Source organism: Trichechus manatus, unplaced genomic scaffold (genome assembly GCF_000243295.1).
Source record: "Trichechus manatus latirostris isolate Lorelei unplaced genomic scaffold, TriManLat1.0 scaffold00207, whole genome shotgun sequence".
Lineage (NCBI taxonomy): Eukaryota > Metazoa > Chordata > Mammalia > Sirenia > Trichechidae > Trichechus > Trichechus manatus.
The window spans coordinates 477,114-498,187 of NW_004444143.1; the positions used below are offsets into that span (position 1 = coordinate 477,114).

Consider the following 21,074-nt stretch of genomic DNA (forward strand, 5'->3'; position numbering starts at 1 on the left):
ACTGTAAGAGAATAAATTTCTCTTTGTTAAAGCCATCCACTTGTGGTATTTCTGTTATAGCAGCACTAGATGACTAAGACAAGGAGCTAAGCACACAGCATAAGTATAGGTATAGAACATACCCATAACCAAGCAGAGTACTGGGATATGTCAGGCACTCAACAAAAGTACCCTCAACCCGCAAGAGAAAATGGAGTAGCACCTGTTATTGCCCTTGGGCATCGTGAAGTAAATTACAACTCATAGATACTCCATGTGACAGAGTAGAACTGTCCCATAGGGTTTTCTTGGCTTTAATCTTTATAATGGAGCCTTGGTGGCTCAGTGTTAAGAGCTCAGCTGCTAACCAAAAGGTCTGTAGTTCAAATCCACCAGCCTCTCCTCAGAAACCCTATGGGACAGTTCTACGCTGTCGTATAGGATTGGAATCGACTCAACAGCAACAGGTTTGGTTTTTTTGGTTTTAATCTTCATGAAAGCGGATGCCCTAGACACACAGAAAGGTGGACCGCCTCTTCCCCACATCCCTTCCCTTTCTGTTTCTTTCTCCTTCAGTTGTGAATGTAATGTTCTGTAAACATCTATTAGGTTAACATGGTGGATGTTGTCATTCAGATATTTTCTGTCCTAGCAGATTTTTTAAAAATCTAGTTCTATTAATTACTGAGAGGTGTGTCTATTTCTATTTTCCATTTAGTTCTATTAGATATTGCTTCAAGTATTTTCGAGCTTTTTAAAGCATATGCATTTATAATTGTTATGGCTGCCTGATGATGAGGACTGAAAAGTGAACATTAGAGAGAGAGCTTCATAGGTCTTTCTCAGATGAGTAATTGTTGATTTTGTCCTGTCCTGGGTTGTTCAGGAAGAAAAAAGGGAGAAGCACATCAGGGACCACATCCCAACATCCTCTTCATCCCAAATTCTTTGATATACTAGTTAATAGATGAAAGATTTTATTTTCTGGAGAACATAAAATTTTTAAAATGTTTGGAAATGTCTTTGCCAATCTTGTCTCATTTTGCAAACAGGATATATATGAAATAGAAGATACATGAAAACTCTAAGCTAGTTTATGAAGAAGGTCTTGGTGTCACTGCAGCACTATTCAGAATAGCCAAAATGTGGAAACTAAATGCCTATCAACGGATAAATGGATAAACAAAATGTACATACATACAATGGAATATACTCAGCCGGTAGGAGAAATAAAGTCTTGATACATGCTACAATATGGATGGAGCTTGAAGACATTAATGCTGAACGAAATAAGTCAATCACAAAAGGAGAAATATTGCATGACCTCATTTACATAAAAAGACAAGAAAAAGCAAATGAATAGAGACCAAAGTTTATTAGTGGTTACCCAAGACAGGAGGGAGGGGGAGAGGGGAAATTAGTGCTTATGGAGTACTGACTTTCAGTTTACCATGATGGAAAAATCAGACTGATTAAGGGTAGGGTTGCACAGCCAGTCAATGTAAGTGCTGTCAATAAGTTATACAGCTATAAAATGTTGAATTGGCAAAAGTTGGTGTGATAGATATATCTACAATGACAAAAAAAAAAAAAAAGAGTAGCTGTTGAGACTGCTTATGTATAACCAAACACCTCATGGGATTTGGTTGCTTGGTTTGGAGGTTTAGGGTCATGGTTTCATGGGACATTCCAGTTAATTGGCCTAATAACATGTTCAGTGATTCTGTTCTACCTCCTCGTTTGTTGCATAGTACCTGGGGTCTTAAAAGCTGCAAGCAACCATTCAAGGTACAATTGGTCTCTATTTGCCTGGAGCAACAGAGGAAGAAGAGTCTGGTCTAATCCTGGTGTTTGGTGGCAAGGGACTTTGAGTCAAGTGAAGTGCTAAATTAAGTGCCAAGAGCATTTAGTGTCAGCCCCTATGAAAACTCCTGAGAAAGTGAATTGTTAAATGCAAGACTCCTATCCAATGTGCCTGGGAACTCCAGTTACCACACCAAAGTACCGGTTCTCCAGTCACACAGACTAGGGGCACCGCCCAAAGATGATCGCACCACCATTGTGTTAGTGGAGGCTGACCCTGACCCTAACGAGGTTGACTGGAACATCCTCGAGAGAGGAGCAGCTGCCTATGTGCAGGGCCACTGGGGACACACCAGATCTTCATAACGACACAAAGAGTCGAGTGGGTGGGCAAACAGTGTGAAGAATCCTGCGCCTCCCTCTGCTCGGAGGAAGCCTCAAGCAAAAGGGACTTGGAAGACCCATTAAAGAAACTAAGCCTTTCTAGGAGGTAATTGAAACATCCTAGAACAAGGAAAAGCCTCTTTCCTCTGGTAAAAAATTTCTGTTTTCTCATGGGGATCCAGAATGGCTCCTCCATTGGCAATTAAGAGGCAAGAGTGTTCCTAATAACTTAATCACAGGGCAAAACCAAAAACCAAACCCGTTGCCATCGAGTGGATTCCGACTCATAGCGACTCTTGTAAGACAGAGTAGAAGTGCCCTATAGGGTTTCCAAGGAGCGACTGGCGGATTCGAACTGCCGACCTTTGGGTTAGCAGCCGTAGCTCTTAACCACTGCGCCACCAAGGTCCAATCATAGGACAGCCCCTGCGTAAATTACAAAATTAAGGATGCCCTTCTACAGCTCCAACTCCCTAATACTGCCACGCAAAGTTCACAGAGACCCTCCCCTCAGGTGCCCTTTAATACCCCTCCAACATACCCTGACTTGGGTGACTAGCACCCAATGAGGCCCCTTCCCTAAGGAGACTGCGGCTGCCCAGGTCTTGTCCCACAGCACAGAGGCAATCATGGGTTCCCAAACATGGTGGTCCATTGGAATAAAAACAATAAACAGACTCACTTGGCTCTGCTGAACACCAGCACACAAGTTACAGTCATTGCAGGTAAGCCCTCCAAATTTACCTGGGGTTCATCTTACAAACTACAGGACATTGCCAGTAAGAGTATTCAAAGTAAAAAAAAAAATTTGTTAGATGTCTCTACTGGAACTATGCTTATTGAACAGCTGCCAGTTGTGGTGGTGCCTCTTGCTCTTCCTTTCCCAATCATAGGGACAGACGCCCTGGCATGCTAGCACCATTCTTGGAACAAAGTCAAGTCTGTGGCTCCCCTGGTAGGAACTGCCAAATGGGAACCCATGTAACTGCTACCTTGGGTCAAAACCGTAAATATTCCCCAATATCAGCAGAAACAATGTACTGAAGGCCTAGAGCCTGTTATTAAAAACTTATTAAACATGGAGGTTATTATACAACAGATACCACTAAACCCAGCGATGCCATGTCTATTTCCCATTCAGTAAATGGAGTACATGGCTGCGAACTGGGTTTCAGTCACTGGTCACGATCAGAATAGGAATATTCTTAAAAACCAAACGCGGTGCCGTCAAGGCGATTCCAACTCATAGTGACCGTGTAGGACAGAGTAGAACTGCCCCATGGAGTTTCTGAGGAGTGGCTGGTGGATTTGAACTGCCGACCTTTTGGTTAGCAGCCGTAGCTCTTAACCACTGCGCCACCGGGGTTTTCATATTCCTGATAGTTGCCATAAATAAATGTGTTCTTAGGTAATCCAATGCCTTTCACCTTTAACATCTCTACCCCACAAGTGACCAGTATCTTACATCCAGTTTAATGATGCCAAGGCATCACAGGGCTGATTGTCATAAAGCCAATTTGCAGCCTATGTAGGTTGCTGCCTCAGCGTCCATTAATTCCTCCTAGTTGCCCTTTCACCTGGTTTCTGACGTGATCATCCCTGTCTCTCCCCTAGCCTCTCAAAGGTTGTGGTCTCTGCCTGCCTCCCTGGCCATGACCCCTGTGGTTTCCTGCGATAATTATTCCCCCTTTTCCCATGCTAATGCACTAGAAACTAAAACTGACCAATAAGACTTCAACACGCATTAACCCTGAGACCCCCACCCCTAACCCTAAAGGTTTCCGCCTACAGTTTCCCTCTCTCACTTTGCTCCCACCACTTGGGTCACATTCCGGGTTTGTGTCCTTCCTTTGTCGCCCTGGGAAGCATGCCGTGGTTTCCTCTCTGGAACTTATAAGTAATAAATTCTATTTGTTTTCTGCATTCCTGCATAAGTCTCACGTTCTCATACCACATCCTATAGAATGTCCAAGACACCCACAGACCCCCTTGAACCAAATGTAATACAGTGTCCCTCAAGTCCCTTAGACTCTTTTCACTTTATTCTTTTTGCTTCTCAGACTTGATCATTTCAATTGTCCTATCTTCAAGTCCCCTACGTGTCTGTCAGTTGGTTGTACTGTGGGGGCTTGCATGTTGCTGTGATGCTGGAAGCTATATCACTGGTATTCAAACACCAGCAGGGTCACCCATAGTGGACAGCTTTTAGCTGAGTTTCCAGACTAAGACAAACTAGGAAGAAGGACCTGGTGGTCTACTTCTGAAAAGAATTAGCCAGTGAAAATCTTATGAATAACATTGGAACACTGTCTGCTATAGTGCCAGAAGATGAGCTTCCCAGATTGGAAGGCACTCAAAATATGACTGGGGAAGAGCTTCCTCCTCAAAGAGTCAACCTTAATGATGTGGGTGCAGTCAAGCTTTCAAGACCTGCATTTACTGATGTGGCATGACTCAAAATGAGAAGAAACAGCTGCAAACATCCATTCATAATCAGAATGTGGAATCCACGAAGTATGAATCTAGGAAAATTGGAAATCATCAGAAATGAAGTGGAATGCATAAACATTAATATCCTAGGCATTAGTGAATTGAAATGGACTGGTATTGGCCATTTTGTTTTTTGTTTTTTTTTAATTTTTTTGTTTATTGTTGTAGTTTAAGTGAAAGTTTACGATTCAAGTTAGTCTCTTATACAAAAATTTATACATACATTGTTATGGGACCCTAATTGCTCTCCCTGTACTGTGACAGCACACTCCTCCTTTCCACCCCTGATTTCTCATGTCCATTCAACCAGCTTCTAACCCTCTCTGCCTTCTCATCTCACCTCCAGACAGAAGCTGCCCATTTAGTCTCATGTATCTACTTGAGCGAAGAAGCACACTCTTTCACGAGTATCATTTTGTATCCCACAGTCCAGTCCAATCTTTGAAGTGTTGGCCTCGGAAATTGTTTTAGTTCCGGGCTGATAGAGAATCTTGAGGCCATGCTTTCCAGGGTTCCTCAAGTCTCAGTCAGACCATGACGTCTGGTCTTTCTACTAGAATTTGAGTTCTGCACTCCACCTTTCCCCTGCTCCATCAGGGACTCTGTTGTGTTCCCTGCCAGGGCGGTCATTGGTGGTAGGCAGGCACCATCTAGTTCTTCTGGTCTCAGGCTGATGAAGTCTCTGGTTTATGTGGCCCTTTCTGTCTCTTGGGCGAATACTTTCCTTGTGTTTGGTGTTCTTCATTCTCCTTTACTCTAGGTGGATTGGGACCAATTGATACATCTTTGATGGCCGCTTGCAAGATTTTAAGATCCCAGACACCACTCACCAAAGTAGTATGGAGAACATTTTCTTAATAAATTTTGTCATACCAATTGGCCTAGATGTCCCCTGAAAACATGGTCCCCAGACCCCCACCCCTGCTACTCTGTACCTCGAAGTGTTTGATTGTATTCAGGAAACTTCTTAGCTTTGGTTTAGTCCAGTTGTGCTGACTTCCCCTGTAGTGTGTGCTGTCCTTCCCTTCACCTAAGATAGTTCTTGTCTACTATCTAGTTAGTGAATAACCCTCACCCTCCCTCCCCACCCTCGTAACCATCAAAGAATGTTTTCTTCTGCGTTCAAACCTTTTCTTGAGTTCTTATAATAGTGGTCTTATACAATATTTGTCCTTCTGTGACCAACTAAATTCACTCAGCATAATGCCCTACAGATTCCTCCATGTTATAAGATGTTTCATGGTTTCATCGTTGTTCTTTATTGTTGGGTAGTATTCCATTGTGTGGATATACCATAATTTGCTTATCCATTCTCCGTTGATGGGTTCCATCTTTTTGCTATTGTGAACAGTGCTGCAGTGAACATGGGTGTGCATGTATCTATTCGTGTGACGGCTCTTATTTCTCTAGGATATATTCCAAGGAGCGGGATTGCTGTATCGTATGGTACTTCTATTTCTAGCATTTTAAGGAAGCAACAAATCGATTTCCAAAGTGGTTGTACCATTCAACATTCCCACCGACAGTGTATAAGTGTTCCAGTCTCTCCACAACCTCTCCAGCATTTATTATTTTGTGTTTTTTGGATTAATGCTAGCGCTATTGGCCATTTTGAATCAGACAATCATATAGTTCACTATGCTGAGAATGACAACTTGAAGAGGAATGGCGTTACATTCATCATCAAAAAGAACATTTCAAGATCTATCCTGAAGTACAAGGCTGTTAGTGATAGGATAATATTCATACGCCTACAAGGAAGACCAGTTAATACGACTATTATTCAAATTTATGCACCAACCACTAAGGCCAAAGATGAAGAAATTGAATATTTTTACCAACTTCTGCAGTCTGAAATTGATAGAACATGCAATCAGGATGCATTAATAATTACTGGTGATTGGAACACAAACGTTGGAAACAAAGAAGGATCGGTAGTTGGAAAATATGGCCTTGGTGATAGAAATCAGACATTGTTTTGCAAGACCAATGACTTCTTCATTGCAAATACCTTTTTTCACCAGCATAAACAGCGACTATACACGTGGACTTTGCCAGATGGAATACACAGGAATCAAATTGACTACATCTGTGGAAAGAGACGATGGAAAAGCTCAATATCATCAGTCAGAACAAGGCCAGGGTCCAGCTGTGGAACAGACCATCAAATGCTCTTATGCAAGTTCAAGTTGAAGCGGAAGAAAATTGGAACAAGTCCATGAGAGCCTAAGTAAAACCTTGACTATATCCCATCTGAATTTAGACACCATCTAAAAAATAGATTTGCCACTTTGAACACTAATGACCGAACACCAGACGAGCTGTGGAATGACATCAAGGACGTCATACATGAAGAAAGCAAGAAGTCGTTAAAAAGACAGCAAAGGAAGAAAAGACCAAAGTGGATGTCAGAAGAGACTCTGAAACTTGCTCTTGAACCTCGAGTAGCTAAAGCAAAAGAGGAAATGATGAAGTAAAAGAGCTGAACAGAAGACTTCAAATGGCGACTCAAGAAGACTAAGTAAAGTATAATGACATGTACAAAGAGCTGGAGATAGAAAACCAAAAGGGAAGAACATGCTCGGCATTTCTCAAGCTGAAAGAACTGAAGAAAAATTCAAGCCTCGAGTTGAAATAGAGAAGGAGACTATGGGGAAAATATTAAACGATATGGGAATCATCAAAAGAAGATGGAAGGAATACACAGAGTCACTAAACCAAAAAGAATTTGGTCAACGTTCAACCATTTCAAGAGGTAGCATATGATCAGGAACGGATGGTACTGAAGGAAGAAGTCCAAGCTGCACCGAAGGCATTGGCTAAAAACAAGTCTCCAGGAACTGATGGAATATCAGTTGAGATGTTGCAACAAATGGATGCAGCCCTGGAAGGGCTCACTTTTCTATGCCAAGAAATTTGGAAGACAGCTACCTGGCCAATCGACAGGAAGAGATCCATATTTATGCCTAGTCCCAAGAAAGCTGATCCAACAGAATGCAGAAATTATAGAACAATATCATTAATATCATACGCAAGTAAAATTTTGCTGAAGATCATTCAAAAGTGGCTGTAGCAGTATATCGACAGGGAATTGCCAGAAATTCAAGCTGGATTCAGAAGAGGACGTGGAATCAGGGTTATCATTCCTGATGTTAGATGGATCGTGGCTGAAAGCAGAGAATACCAGAAAGATGTTTACCTGTGTTTTATTGACTATGCAAAGGCATTCCACTGTGGGGATCATAACAAGTTACGAATAATATTGTGAAGAATGGGAATTCCAGAATACTTACTTGTGCTCATGAGGAACCTGTACATAAATTAAGAGGCAGTCATTTAAACAGAACAAGGGGATATTGCAAGGTTTAAAGTCAGCAAAGGTGTGCGTCAGGGTTGTATCCTTTCAGCATACCTATTCAATCTGTATGGTGACCAAGTAATCTGAGAAGCTGGAGTCTATGAAGAAGAACGGGGCATCAGGATTGGAGAAAGACTCATTAACATCCTGCATTATGCGGATGATACAACCTTGCTTGCTGAAAGTGAAGATGACTTGAAGCACTTATTGATGAAACTCAAAGTAGGGATTGCACCTCAACATAAAGAACACAAAACTCCTGACAACTGGACCAATAAGCAACATCTTGGTAAATGGAGAAAAGATTGAAGTTGTCAAGGATTTCGTTTTACTTGGATCCACAATCAACACCCACGGAAGCAGCAGTCAAGAAATCAAAAGACACATTGCATTGGGCAAATCTGCTGCAAAAGACCTCTTGAAATTGTTGAAAAGCAAAGATGTCACCTCCCAGACTAAGATGTGCCTGACCCAAGCCATGGTGTTTTCAATCACCTCATATGCATGAGAAAGCTGGACAATGAATAAGGAAGACAGAACAACTGATGCCTTTAAATTGTGGTGTTGGTGAAGAATATTGAATATACCATGGACTGCTAAAAGAATGAACAAATCTGTCTCGGAAGAAGTACAACCACAATGCTCCTTAGAAGCAAGGATGGCGAGACTATGTCTTACTTACTTTGGACATGTTATCAAGAGGGATCAGTCCCTGGAAAAGGACAGGGTGCTTGGAAAAGTGGAGGATCAGTGAAAAAGAGGAAGACCCTCAATGAAATGAATTGACTCAGTGGCTGCAACAATGGGCTCAAGCATAACAATGATTGTGAGGATGGCGCAAGACCAGGCAGTGTTTCTTTCTGTTGTGCATAGGGTAGCTATGGGTCGGAAGTGACTCCACGGAACTAACAACAATCTTCATGTTCTTTGATCCTTCATCCGCCTGCTCAAATCTGCTGTTGAATACCTCCAGTGAATTTTTCATTTCATTTATTACATTTTTCAGCTCCAGAATTTCTGTTTGGTTGCTTTTAATACTTTCCATCTCTTTATTGGTATTCTTGTTTCGTTCATGTCTCATTTTCCTGATTTCCTTTAGTTTTGTCCATGTTTCCCTTTAGCTCTTTGAGCATATTTAATATTACTGTTTTAAATTCTTTATCTGGGAAGCCCATTATCTGGACTTCCATGGAGATAATTTGTTGCTTTATTTTGTTCTTCTGGATGGGCCATTATTTCCTGTTTCTTTGCATGCCCTTGACTTTTGTTGAAAATGGGATATTTTATTATTCTCAGGTTGTGACTCTGGAAGCCAGATTCTTCCCATTCCCCAAAGTTAGCTGACTTTTAAAAAAACTGTTGAAGGCTGTAATAGTTCATTTTTTTTATTGACTTGCTCTATTTTTTCAAGAACTGCCTTCCTCTGTTCTTTAGGTTCTGTTCAGCTAGTGTTTTGACAGAAGTTTCCTTGATGCTGGTATGGGAGGGAGGAGGCAGTCATCTTTTCCAGTCTTTGCATACTGGGTCTGTGCTGGGGCACTCCTTTAGCACTTAGCCAGACTTGTACTTAGCCTAGGAATTAGCCCTATGTGAAACTGTAGGGTCTTCTCAGTTATTTTCCGTGCATGCATCTTGCACTGGGAATGTATGTGGCTTTCTCAATTCCCCTGTATGTATGATGCTTTTGAATGGCCTATTTTTCCAAAGAAACTCTCTCCCTGGTTTCTTCTTCCAGTCTTTAGACATTTATTCTACCCTTTAATCATGCTCTTAAGCATTCAGTGGCTATAGGAAGTTATAGCATTTGGGCATTGCCCTCTGTCCTTCCACTCTACGTGGGCTCCAAACATGCCAAAGTGAGTGCTTTGCATCAGTCCTTCAGACAGTCCCCAGACAGGTTAGAATAGACCTACACAGTAATTTGTGAATAAAATCTACTCTGCTTGCTCAGAGCCAGAGACCAGGCTCCTCTCTGGGAATGTGGGCTGCTGCAGCTTTAAGATGGCACCAAGCTGGGGAGTGGGTGGAGCGTGGTACCTAGAAAACCAAAGCTTTTCTACCATTTTGACAAGTCTTTTCCTTGATTCAGTATTTGCTTAGTTGTTGTAACCCTTTCACTTGTTTCCAGAGTTCTGACAAAGTGAGCTCTTCACAGGGCCTTCTTGCTCTGCTCTCTATTGTATAAGTCTACCTATGAATGTATCTTTTTATTTATTATGAGTGAATACCTAGGAATGCAACTACTAGGTCATAGGGTAGGTAAAGTTCAATGTTCACTTTGTAAGAAAATGCCAAATCTTTTTCCAAATGGGTTTCTATGTGCCAGGCTTGGTTTCAAGAATGTTACATCTATTAATTTATTCTTCGTAACAACTCTACTAAACAAAAACCAAAACTCGTTGCCGTTGAGTTGATCTTGACTCATAGCAACCCTATAGGACAGAGTAGAACTGTCCCATAGGATTTCTAAGGAGCAGCTTGTGGATTCAAACTGCCGACTTTTTGGTTAACAGCCAAGCTCTTAACCACTGTGCCACAACCCTACTAGGTGGGTGCTATTTTGACCCTCATTTGACAGACGAGGAAATTGAGACAAGGTGCAGAGAGGTGAAGTAACTTGCCCAATATCACAGAGCAACTAACTAAACGAGGCAAAAGGCAAACCTGTCCTATTTGTTAATAAAACTTTCTATTTTACATACTTCCAAACTTACAGAAAAGTTGCAAGAATATCATAAAGAATTCCTATGTGCCCTTCAGACAGATTTTGCAATTGTTAACATTTTAGTGCATTTGCTTTATCAATCTCATTTTTTCCCGGAAAAATTGGAATTTTATTCAGAGAAGTCAGTTGCACACATAAAGCCTCTTTATCCTTTAAATACTTCAGTGCTTTATATCAAAATGAGAAAATTTACACTGATACAATACTGTTATTTGATCTACAGGTCTTATTCAGATTTCACAATTGTTCCAATAAAGCCTTTATAGAATTGTCTTTTTCTCCCATTCAGGATCATACATTACATTTAGTAGCTGTGTCTCTTTAGTCTCTTTTAAACTGAAACAATTCCTCAGGCTTTGTCTTTCTTGACATTTTTAACACTACCAGCCAGTTATTTTGTAGAACGTAACAGGTGGATACTGTATCTATTTCAGATGAAAGCACTGATTGAATCGCCCCCATCCAGAACTCTCCTTCCCAGTACCTTTTCTCTTCGTGGCCCTTATCAATATCTGAAGTTTTCTTTTCTTCTTTTTTTTTTATTGTATTTTAGATGAAGGTTTACAGAACAGACTAGCTCCTCATTAAAGTTAGTATACAAATCGTTTTATGATATTGGTTAACAACCCCGCGACATGTCAACACTCTCCCTTCTTGACCTTGGACTCCCTATTACCGGCTTCCCTGTCCCCTCCTGCCTTCTTGTCCTTGTCCCGGACTGTTGTGCCCCTTTAGTCTCATTTTGTTTTATAGGCCTGTCTAATTTGGCTGAAGGGTGAACCTCAGGAGTGACTTCATTACTGAGCTAAAAGTGTGACCAGGGGCCATACTTTCATGGTTTCTCCAGTCTCAGGCCAGTAAGTCTGGTCTTTTTTTGTTACAGTTTTGTTCTACATTTTTCTCCAGCTCTATCTGGGACCCTCTATTGTGATCCCTGTCAGAGCAGTCAGTGGTGGTAACTGGGCACCATCTAGTTGTACTGGATTAAGTCTGGTGGAGTCCTTGGTAGCTGTGGTTCATTAGTCCTTTGGACTAATCTTTTCCTTGTATCCTGTTCTCTTCATTCTCCCTTGCTCCCGAAGGGGTGAGACCAGTGGAGTATCTTAGATGGCTGCTCACAGGCTTTTAAGACTCCAGATACTACTCACCAAGGTAAAATGTAGAACATTGTCTTTGTAAACTGTGTTATGCCAATTGAGCTAGATGTTCCCCGAGACCATGGTCCCCACAGCCCTCCGCCCAGCAATTCAGTCCCTCAGGGAGTTTGGATGTGTCTATGGACCTTCCATGACCTTTCCTTGTACAAGTTGAGCTGGCTTCCCCAGTACTGTGTACTGACTTACCTACCTTCACCAAAGTTACCACTTACCTATTGTCTACTTAGTGTTTTTCCATCCCTACCCCTCCCCTCCCTCATAATCATCAAAGATTGTTTCTTTTTGTGTGTAAACCTTTTCATGAATTTTTATAGTGGTCTCATACAGTATTCTTCCTTTTGTGATTGACTTATTTCACTCAGCATAATGCCTTCCAGATTCATCCATGTTGTGAGATGCTTCGCAGATTCATCATTGTTCTTTATCGTTGCATAATACTCCATTGTGTGTATGTACCATAGCTTGTTTATCCATCTGTTGATGGGCATCTAGTTTGTTTCCATCTTTTCGCTATTGTGAACAATGCTGCAGTCAACACGGGTGTGCATATGTCTATTCGTGTGATGACTCTAACTTCTCTAGGATATATTCCTAGGAGTGGGATTGCTGGGTCATATGGTATTTCTATTCCTAACTTTCTAAGGAAGCGCCATATCATTTTCCAAAATGATTGTACCAATTTGCATTCCCACCAGCAGTGCATAAGAGTTCAAATCTCCCCGCAGCCCCTCCAACTTTTGTTATTTTCTGTTTTTTTTTTTAAATTCATGCCAGTATTGCCAGGGTGAGATGGTATCTTATCGTGGTTTTGATTTGCATTTCTCTAATGGCTAGTGATCAAGAGCATTTCCTCATGTGTCTATTAGCTGCTTGAACGTCTTCTTTGGTGAAGTGTCTGTTCGTTTCCTTTGCCCATTTTTTAATTGGATTATTTGTCTTTTTGATATAGAAGTGTTGGATTTTCCTGTAGACTTTAGACATTAGACCTTTGCCGGATTTGTAATAGCCAACTTTATTTTTTTACCAGTCTGTAGGTTCTCTTTTTACTCTTTTGGTGAAGTCTTTTGATGAGGATAAGTGTTTAATTTTTAGAAGATCCTAGTTTTCTAGCTTATCTTTTGGACTTTGTGTGTTGTTAGTTATGGTTTGTATCCTGTTAATGCTATGTATTAGGTTCTCTAGCTTTGATCTTATTTTTTTCTTCTATGATCTTTATAGTTTTTGGCTTTATATTTAGGTCTTTGATCCATTTTGAATTAGTTTTTGTGTATGGTGTGAGGTATGGGTCATATTTCATTTTTTTGCAGATGGACATCCAGTTTTGCCAGCACCATTTGTTAAAAAGACTGTCTTTTCCCCATTTGATGGACTTTGGGCCCTTGTCAAAGATCAGGTGATTGTAGGTGGATGGATTTACATCCAGGTTCTCAATTCTGTTCCATTGGTCAATGTATCTGTCGTTGTACCAGTACCAGGCTGTTTTGACTACTGTAGCTGCATAGTAGGTTCTGAGGTCAGGTAGTGAGAGTACTCCTACTTTATTCTTCTTCTTCAATAGTGCTTTACTTATCCGGGGCTTCTTCCTTTTCCATATAAAGTTAATGATTAGTTTTTCCATCTCTTTAAAGAATGTTGTTGGTATTTGGATCAGGATTGCACTGTATTTGTAAACTACTTCGGGTAGAATTGTCATTTTCACAATGTTGAGTCTACCTATCCATGAGCATGGTATGTTTTTCCATTTATGTAGGTCTCTTTTGGTTTCTTGCAGTAGTGCTTTGTAGTTTTCTCTGCATAGGTCTTTTACATCCCTGGTTAGATTTATTCCTAAGTATTTTATTTTTTTAGGGGCCATTAATAAATGGTATTGTTTTCCTGATTTCCTTTTCATCATTCTCATTATTGGTGTACAGGAATCCAATGGATTTTTGTATGTGTATCTTGTATCCCACTACTCTGCTGAATCTTTCTATTAGTTCCAGTAGTTTTCTTGTGGAGTCTTTTGGGTTTTCTATGTATAGTAACATATCATCCACAAATATGGACAGTTTTACTTCTTCATTACCAATTTGGATGCCCTTTATTTATTGTATCTGAAGTTTTCTTATTTAGCTATGCATTGGTTGTCTGCTTCCCAGGTTTTCCTGGAGAATGTGGATGTTGTCTTTCTGTGAAGGATTAACCCTACCGAAAGAGAGGTGTGGCCTTTGCCTTTGGCTACTGAGAGGTGATCTCTAGGCCCTGGGATGGGCCCTGATAGGATTGTCTTTGTTTATCTGGAGGCTTTGCCCACCAGATAGTCTAACAGTGTGATTTATGATGGGGGCTTTGAACCATGTGTATTGTTGTGATTTCCAGAGCTACTAATGAATAAAGGTATTTGCCAACCTTCAAGAGATTCTGGAGACTAAAGGTCAGCCACACAGACGGTATGTGATCTATTAAACTAGGTCGATCTTAACAAGGAATTGCTGTATACATTTTGAGAAACTTTGATATAAATCAGTCTACTTAAAATAGTGCACTAAAAAGATAAATTGTTTATTTTGATTGATACAACAAGTCCTTAAAAAGAAACAAATTATTCTAAATTGCTTCCTTTAAAGGATACTATGAGACATGCAAAAGACAGGATTATGAAAATATAATAATTTCTTACCTCTGGTTGATTTTATTAAACTCAATTATAATATTTCCTCAAAGACCTTGCTCTAATTGGTTTAATAATAAATAAACACTTCTATAAGTGTAATAGTCCAAGTATTTCCAGGAATTAATAAAGGTTAGTTTGTTCTAACAGAGATTTTTGTTTTGTAACGTGTCTATTTTAAAAGTAAAACCTATCTAAGTAATTTAAGCTAAGTATTACATGAAACATGTTTAAGAAAGAAGTAATTTTATTAATTCCAGAATAAGACGGAAGATTAAACTGCTTACAGCAATTATATTTTGCAATATATAAACTTAAATTACTAGGTAACTTACTAATATTAGAATAAATTAATGGATATTCATTATTATTAAAGTTTATAGACTCTTACTTGTATGCCACAGAAAAAGGATACATGCATACCTCGGAGATATTGTGGGTTTAGTTCCAGACTACTGCATTAAAGTGAACATCACAATAAAGTGAGTCACATGAATTTTTTGGTTTCCCAGTGCATATAAGTTATGTTTACACTATACTGTAGTATATTAAGTGTGCGATAGCATTATGTCTAAAAAAAAAAGTACATACCTTAATTGAAAAATACTTTATTGCTAAAAAATCGTAACTATGATCTGAACTTTCAGTGAGTCGTAATCTTTTTGCTGGTGGAGGGTCTTGCCTCAATGTTAATGGCTGCTGACTGATTAGAGTGGTGGTTGCTGAAGTTTGGGGTGGCTATGGCAATTTCTTAAGTCAACAATGAAGTTTGCCACATCGATTGACTCTTTCTTTCTTGAAAGATTCCTCTGTAGCATGCGATGCTGTTTGATAGCATTTTACCCACAGTAGAACTTCTTTCAAAATTGGAGTCAATTCTCTCAAACCCTGCCACTGCTTTCCCAACTAAGCTTATGTAATATTCTGAATCTTTTGTTGTCATTTTAACAATGTTCACAGTATCTTCACCAAGAGTAGATTCCATCTCAAGAAACCACTTTCTTTGCTCAGCCATAAGAAGCAACTCCTCATCCATTGAAATTTTATCATGAGATTGCAGCAATTCACTCATATCTTCAGGCTCCACTTCTGATTCTAGTTCTCTTGCTATTTCCACCACATCTGCAGTTACTTCCTCCACTGAAGTCTTGAACCCCTCAGTCACCCATGAGGCTTGGAATCAACTTCTCCCAAACTCCTGTTAATGTTGATATTTTGACCTTCTCCAATGAATGTTCTTAATGGCATCAAGAATGGTGAATCCTTTCCAGAAGGTTTTCAATTTACTTTGCCCAGATCCATCAGAGGAATCACTATGGCAGCTATAGCCTACAAAATGTATTTTTTAAATAATAAGACTTGAAAGTCTAAATTACTCCTTGGATCTCTTGTTAGTGTAGCCACCTTCATCAATTATCTTAGCTAGATCTTCTGGATAACTTGCTGCAGCTTCTACACCAGCACTTGATGCTTCACCTTACACTTTTATGTTACGGAGATGACTTCTTTCCTTAAACCTCATGAACCAACCTCTGCTAGTGTCAAATTTTTCTTCTGTAGCTTCCTCACCTCTCTCAGCCTTCATAGAATTGAAGAGAGTTAAGGCCTTGCTCTGGATTAGGCTTTGGCTTAAGGGAATGTTGTGGCTGATTTGATCTTCTATCCAGACCAATAAAACTTTCTCGATATCAGCAATAAGGCTGTTTAGCTTTCTTATCACTAATGTGTTCACTGGAGTAGCACTTTTAATTTCCTTCAGGAACGTTTTCTTTGCATTAACAACTTGGCTAACTGGTGCAAGAGGCCTAGCTTTTGGCCTGTCTCAGCTTTCAACATGCCTTCCTCACTAAGCTTAATCATTTCTAGCTTTTGATTTAAAGTGAGAGATGTGCAGCTCTTCCTTTCACTTGAACACTTAGAGGCCATTGTAGGGTTATTAATTGGCCTGATTTCAATATTGTCATGTCTCAAGGAATAGGGAGGCCTGAGGAGAGGGAGAGACAGGAAAGGCCGGTCAGTGGAGCAATCAGAACACACACATATATCAATTAAGCTTGCTGTTTTATATGGGTGTGGTTCATGGGGCCCCAAAACAATTACAATAGTAACATCAAAGATCACTGATCACCATAACAGATATAATAATGAAAAAATTTGAAATATTGCAAGAATTACCAAAATTTGACACAGAGACATGACGTGAGCACATGCTATTGGAAAAATGGCGCTGATAGACTTCCTCCACACAGCGTTGCCACAAACCTTCAATTTGTAAAAAGCCTAGTATCTGTGAAGGGCAATAAAGTGAAGCGTAATAAAACAAGGTATGCCTGTATATATATATTTAGATCTGATAATATGTTCATTTTATGCCACTTAAAATGTTATGCTATAACATGCAACAAAGACAAGAAATTTGCAAAGTTTATTAACATTTTTGTTTAATATAATCAAGGTTCTGGTTTATTGCATCTAAGGGTTTAATGAGTTAATTCATATGAATTTTTAAGAGCTTAATGTCAAATAGCATGTAAAACAAAGAATTAGATTTCTCACTGTTAAGGTAACAAAATTTTCCTTAATTACAAGGTTATAAAGTTAATTTTATTCTTTATGCAATCTACCCTGAAGGCAAAGATTCAACAAAATAAATTCCTGAATCAAAAACAAAGCCACATAGTTAAAAAAAAAAAAAAAAAAAAACCTAAGGTTTTTAGCTTTAAAGATCTTTTCTTTAAATAACTTAAGTGTTATTTCTCAGTAATATATAACAAACTTCTGACAACTTTCAAAGTAGAAAGCCACAAAAGATTTGTTTCTGTTTTATGCGCAAGACGCACATGACATTATATCATATTTTTATTATTTTAGTTGATAAGTTAGTCACAACTTTATTTCCTTTAAATCTAGCATCATCCAAGCCAATGGTTTCAACTAAAAAATTCACGCCATTTACCCATAAAGTTTTTATTACCATTCGAATGTTTAGCTTAATACATTCTTGATATATCTTGACTATATGGTACTATGTTTCAAGATTACTATGTGTTATATCTGAAACTCTTTAGAAATGAGGATAATCATTATGTTTAAAGATTTTTTTTTATTGTGCTTTAAGTGAAAGTTTACAATTCAAGTTAGTCTCTCATACAAAAATTTATACATACATTGTTATGTGACGCTAGTTGCTCCCCCTATACTGTGACAGCACACTCCTCCTTTCCACCTCGGAATTTCCATGTCCACTCAACCAGCTCCCGACCCTCTTGGCCTTCTCATCTCACCTCTGGACAGGAGGTGCGCATTTAGTCTCATGTATCTACTTGAGCTAGGAAGCACTCTCTTCACGAGTATTATTTTATCTACCATAGTCCAGTCTAATCTTTCTCTGAAGAGCTGGCCTCAGGAATGATTTTAGTTTTGGGCTAACAGAGAGTCTGGGGACCACGTCTTCCAGGGTCCCGTCAGTCTCAATCAAACCATGACATCTGGTCTTTTTATTAGAATTGGAGTTATGCACCTCACTTTTCTCCTGCTCCATCAGGGACTCTCTTTTGTGTTCCCTGTCAGGGCAGTCATTGGTGGTAGCTGGGCACCATCTGGTTCTTCTGGTGCCAAGCTGATGAAGTCTCTGGTTTATGTGGCCCTTTCTGTCTCTTGGGCTAATACTTTCCTTGTGTCTATGGTGTTCTTCATTCTCCTTTACTCTAGGTTGGTTGGGACCAATTGAAGCATCTTAGATGGCCGCTCACTGGCTTTTAAGACCCCAGAAGCCACTCACCAAAGTGGGATGCAGAACATTTTCCTAATAAACTCTGTTACTCCACTTGGCATAGATGTCCCCTGAAACCATGGTCCCCAGATCCTCGCCTCTGCTACTCTGTCCCTCAAAGTATTTAGTTTATTCAGGAAGCTTTAGTTTTGGTTTAGTCCAGTTGTGCTAACTTCTGTAGTATGTGCTGTCCTTCCCATCACCTAAGATAATTCTTGTCTACTATCTAGTTAGTGAATACCTCTCTCCCTCCTTCCCCACCCTCGTAACCATCAAAGAATGTTTTCTTCTGTGTTTAAACCTTTCCTTGAGTTCTTATAATAGTGGTCTCATACAATAGTTGTCCTTTTGCGACTGACTAAATTCGCTCAGCATAATGCCTTGCAGATTTCTCCATGTTATGAGATGTTTCATCGTTTTTCTTTATCGTTGTGTAGTATTCCATTGTGTGAATATACGATAATTTGTTTATCCATTCGTCCATTGATGGGCACCTTGGTTGTTTCCATCTTTTTGCTATTGTGAACAGTGTTTCAATGAACATGGGTGTGCATATATCTATTCGTGTGACAGCTCTTATTTCTCTAGGATATATTCCAAGGAGTGAGATGGCTGGAACAAATGGTACTTTTATTTCTAGCATTTTAAGGAAGCAACAAATCGATTTCCAAAGTGGGTGTACCATTTTACATTTCCATCGACAGTGTATAAGTGTTCCAGTCTCTCCACAACCTTTATTATTTTGTGTTTTTTGGATTAATGGTAGCCTTGTTGAGGTGAGATGGTATCTCATTGAAGTTTGCATTTCTCTAATGTCTAATGATAGTGAGCATTTCCTGATGTGTCTGTTAGCCACCTGAATGTCTTCTTTGGCGAACTGCCTGTTCCTATCCTTTTGGCATTTTTTTATTGGGTTGTCTGTCTTTTTGTTGTTGAGGTTTTACAGTATCTTGTAGATTTTAGAGATTAGACGCTGATAGAATTTGTTGTAGACAAAAATATTTTCCCAGTCTGTAGGTTGTCTTTTTACTCTTTTGGTGAAGTCTTTTGATGAGCATAAGTGTTTGATTTTTAGGAACTCCCAGTTATCTAGTTTCTTGTCTGGTGTTTGGGCTTTGTTACATATAGTTTGTATTCTGCTTATGCCATGTATTAGGGCTCCTAGTGTTGTCTCTATATTTTCCTCCATGATCTTTATCGTTTTATATTTTATATTTAGGTCTTTGATCCATTTTGAGTTAGTTTTTGTGCATGGTGTGAAGTAAAGGTCTTGTTTCAGTTTTTTGCAGATGGATATCCAGTTACGCCAGCACCATTTGTTAAAGAGACTGTCTTTTCTCCAATTAACGGACTTTGGACATTTGTCAAATATCAGCTGCTCATAGGTGGATGAATTTACTTCTGGATTCTCAATTCTGTTCCATTGGTCTAAGTATCTGTTGTTGTACCAGTACTAGGCTGTTTTGACTATGTGGCAGTAAAATAGTTTTTAAAATCAGGTAGTGTGAGGCCTCCCACTTTATTCTTCTTCTTTAGTAATGCTTTACTTATCCGGGGCCTCTTCTCTTTCCATATGAAGTTGGTGATTTGTTTCTCCATCTCATTAAAAAATGCCATTAGAATTTAGATCGGGATTGCATTGTATCTGTAGATCACTTTGGGTAGTCTTCCTACCCATGAGCAAGGAATGTTTTTCCACCTATGCAGGTCTCTTTTGGTTTCTTGCAGTAATGTCTTGTTGTTATCATTCTATAGGTCTTTTGCATCTCTGATTAGATTTATTCCTAAGTATTTTTATCTTTGGGGGGGTTATTGTTAGTGGTATTGATTTGGTGATTTCTTCTTCAAAGTTCTCTTTGTTGGTGTAGAGGAATCCATCTGATTTTTGTATGTTTATCTTGTATCCTGATACTTTTCTGAAATCTTCTATTAGTTAGAGTAGTTTTCTTGAGGATTCTTTGGGGTTTTCTGTGTATAAGATCATATCAGACTTCCAGCAAGACGGCGCTCTAGGCAGAAGCACCACGCCATCCCTCCACAGAAAAGATCTGAAAAAGTAACCCAAACAGAGAAAAGAGCAATCCTGAAACCCTAAACTTCAAATGAGGAGATAAAGAACTCAGCCAAGCACAAAATGGAATAAGAAACTGAAAGAGAACAGAGTGAGGAGCCATACACGGAGAGGTCGCCTGTCAGCTAACACAGCACGGATCCGCCATCTTGGACTCCTATCAGAGACCAGCAAATAGGGGGTACAAGAAAGCAGCTTCACGGAGCTTCCGGCAGGAGACAGAACAACCAGTAATTGGCGATATATGCTTTCCCACCCCCACCCTTCTTCACCCCCCACTCGGCCTCCTCTGCTTCCCGCAGCCCCAGTCTCTTGGCTGGGACGCACCAGCTGCTTGGATTCTACCAGCCCTCACTGGCCGACTCCCTGAGTGCCATTTGTTGGCTGCTGGTATTGCTTTTTCCTGCTTCTTTTGATTTCTTCCTTACCTCTCATCACCTCTCCCTCCTTTCGCTCAAATACCTGGCTCCGTGTGCCATCTTTGCTCCTTTCTGAGGGTCTGTGGAGCTCTGTTCGAATGTGGAACTGCTTGCTGGTCCGTGCTGCCACGCTGGTGGGATCCTGGGGCTTTTTTGTTTGTTTTGAATTGTTTGTTTGTTTCCTTTTTCTTTTCTCGAGTTGGGAGCCCATTCTGGCCTGGCAGTGCTGTGCAGCTTGGGACCTACCCCCTCAGCTTGCACAGACG

The 21,074-nt window shown here is 39.8% G+C and overlaps 1 protein-coding gene across 1 annotated transcript in view; it reads right to left on the reverse strand.

The window, feature by feature from the left end:
- Nucleotides 1-21,074, reverse strand: part of LOC101343990 (zinc finger protein 14 homolog) — a 123,290-nt gene that overhangs the window by 30,888 nt on the left and 71,328 nt on the right. The gene's annotated exons all lie outside the window — the stretch shown is intronic.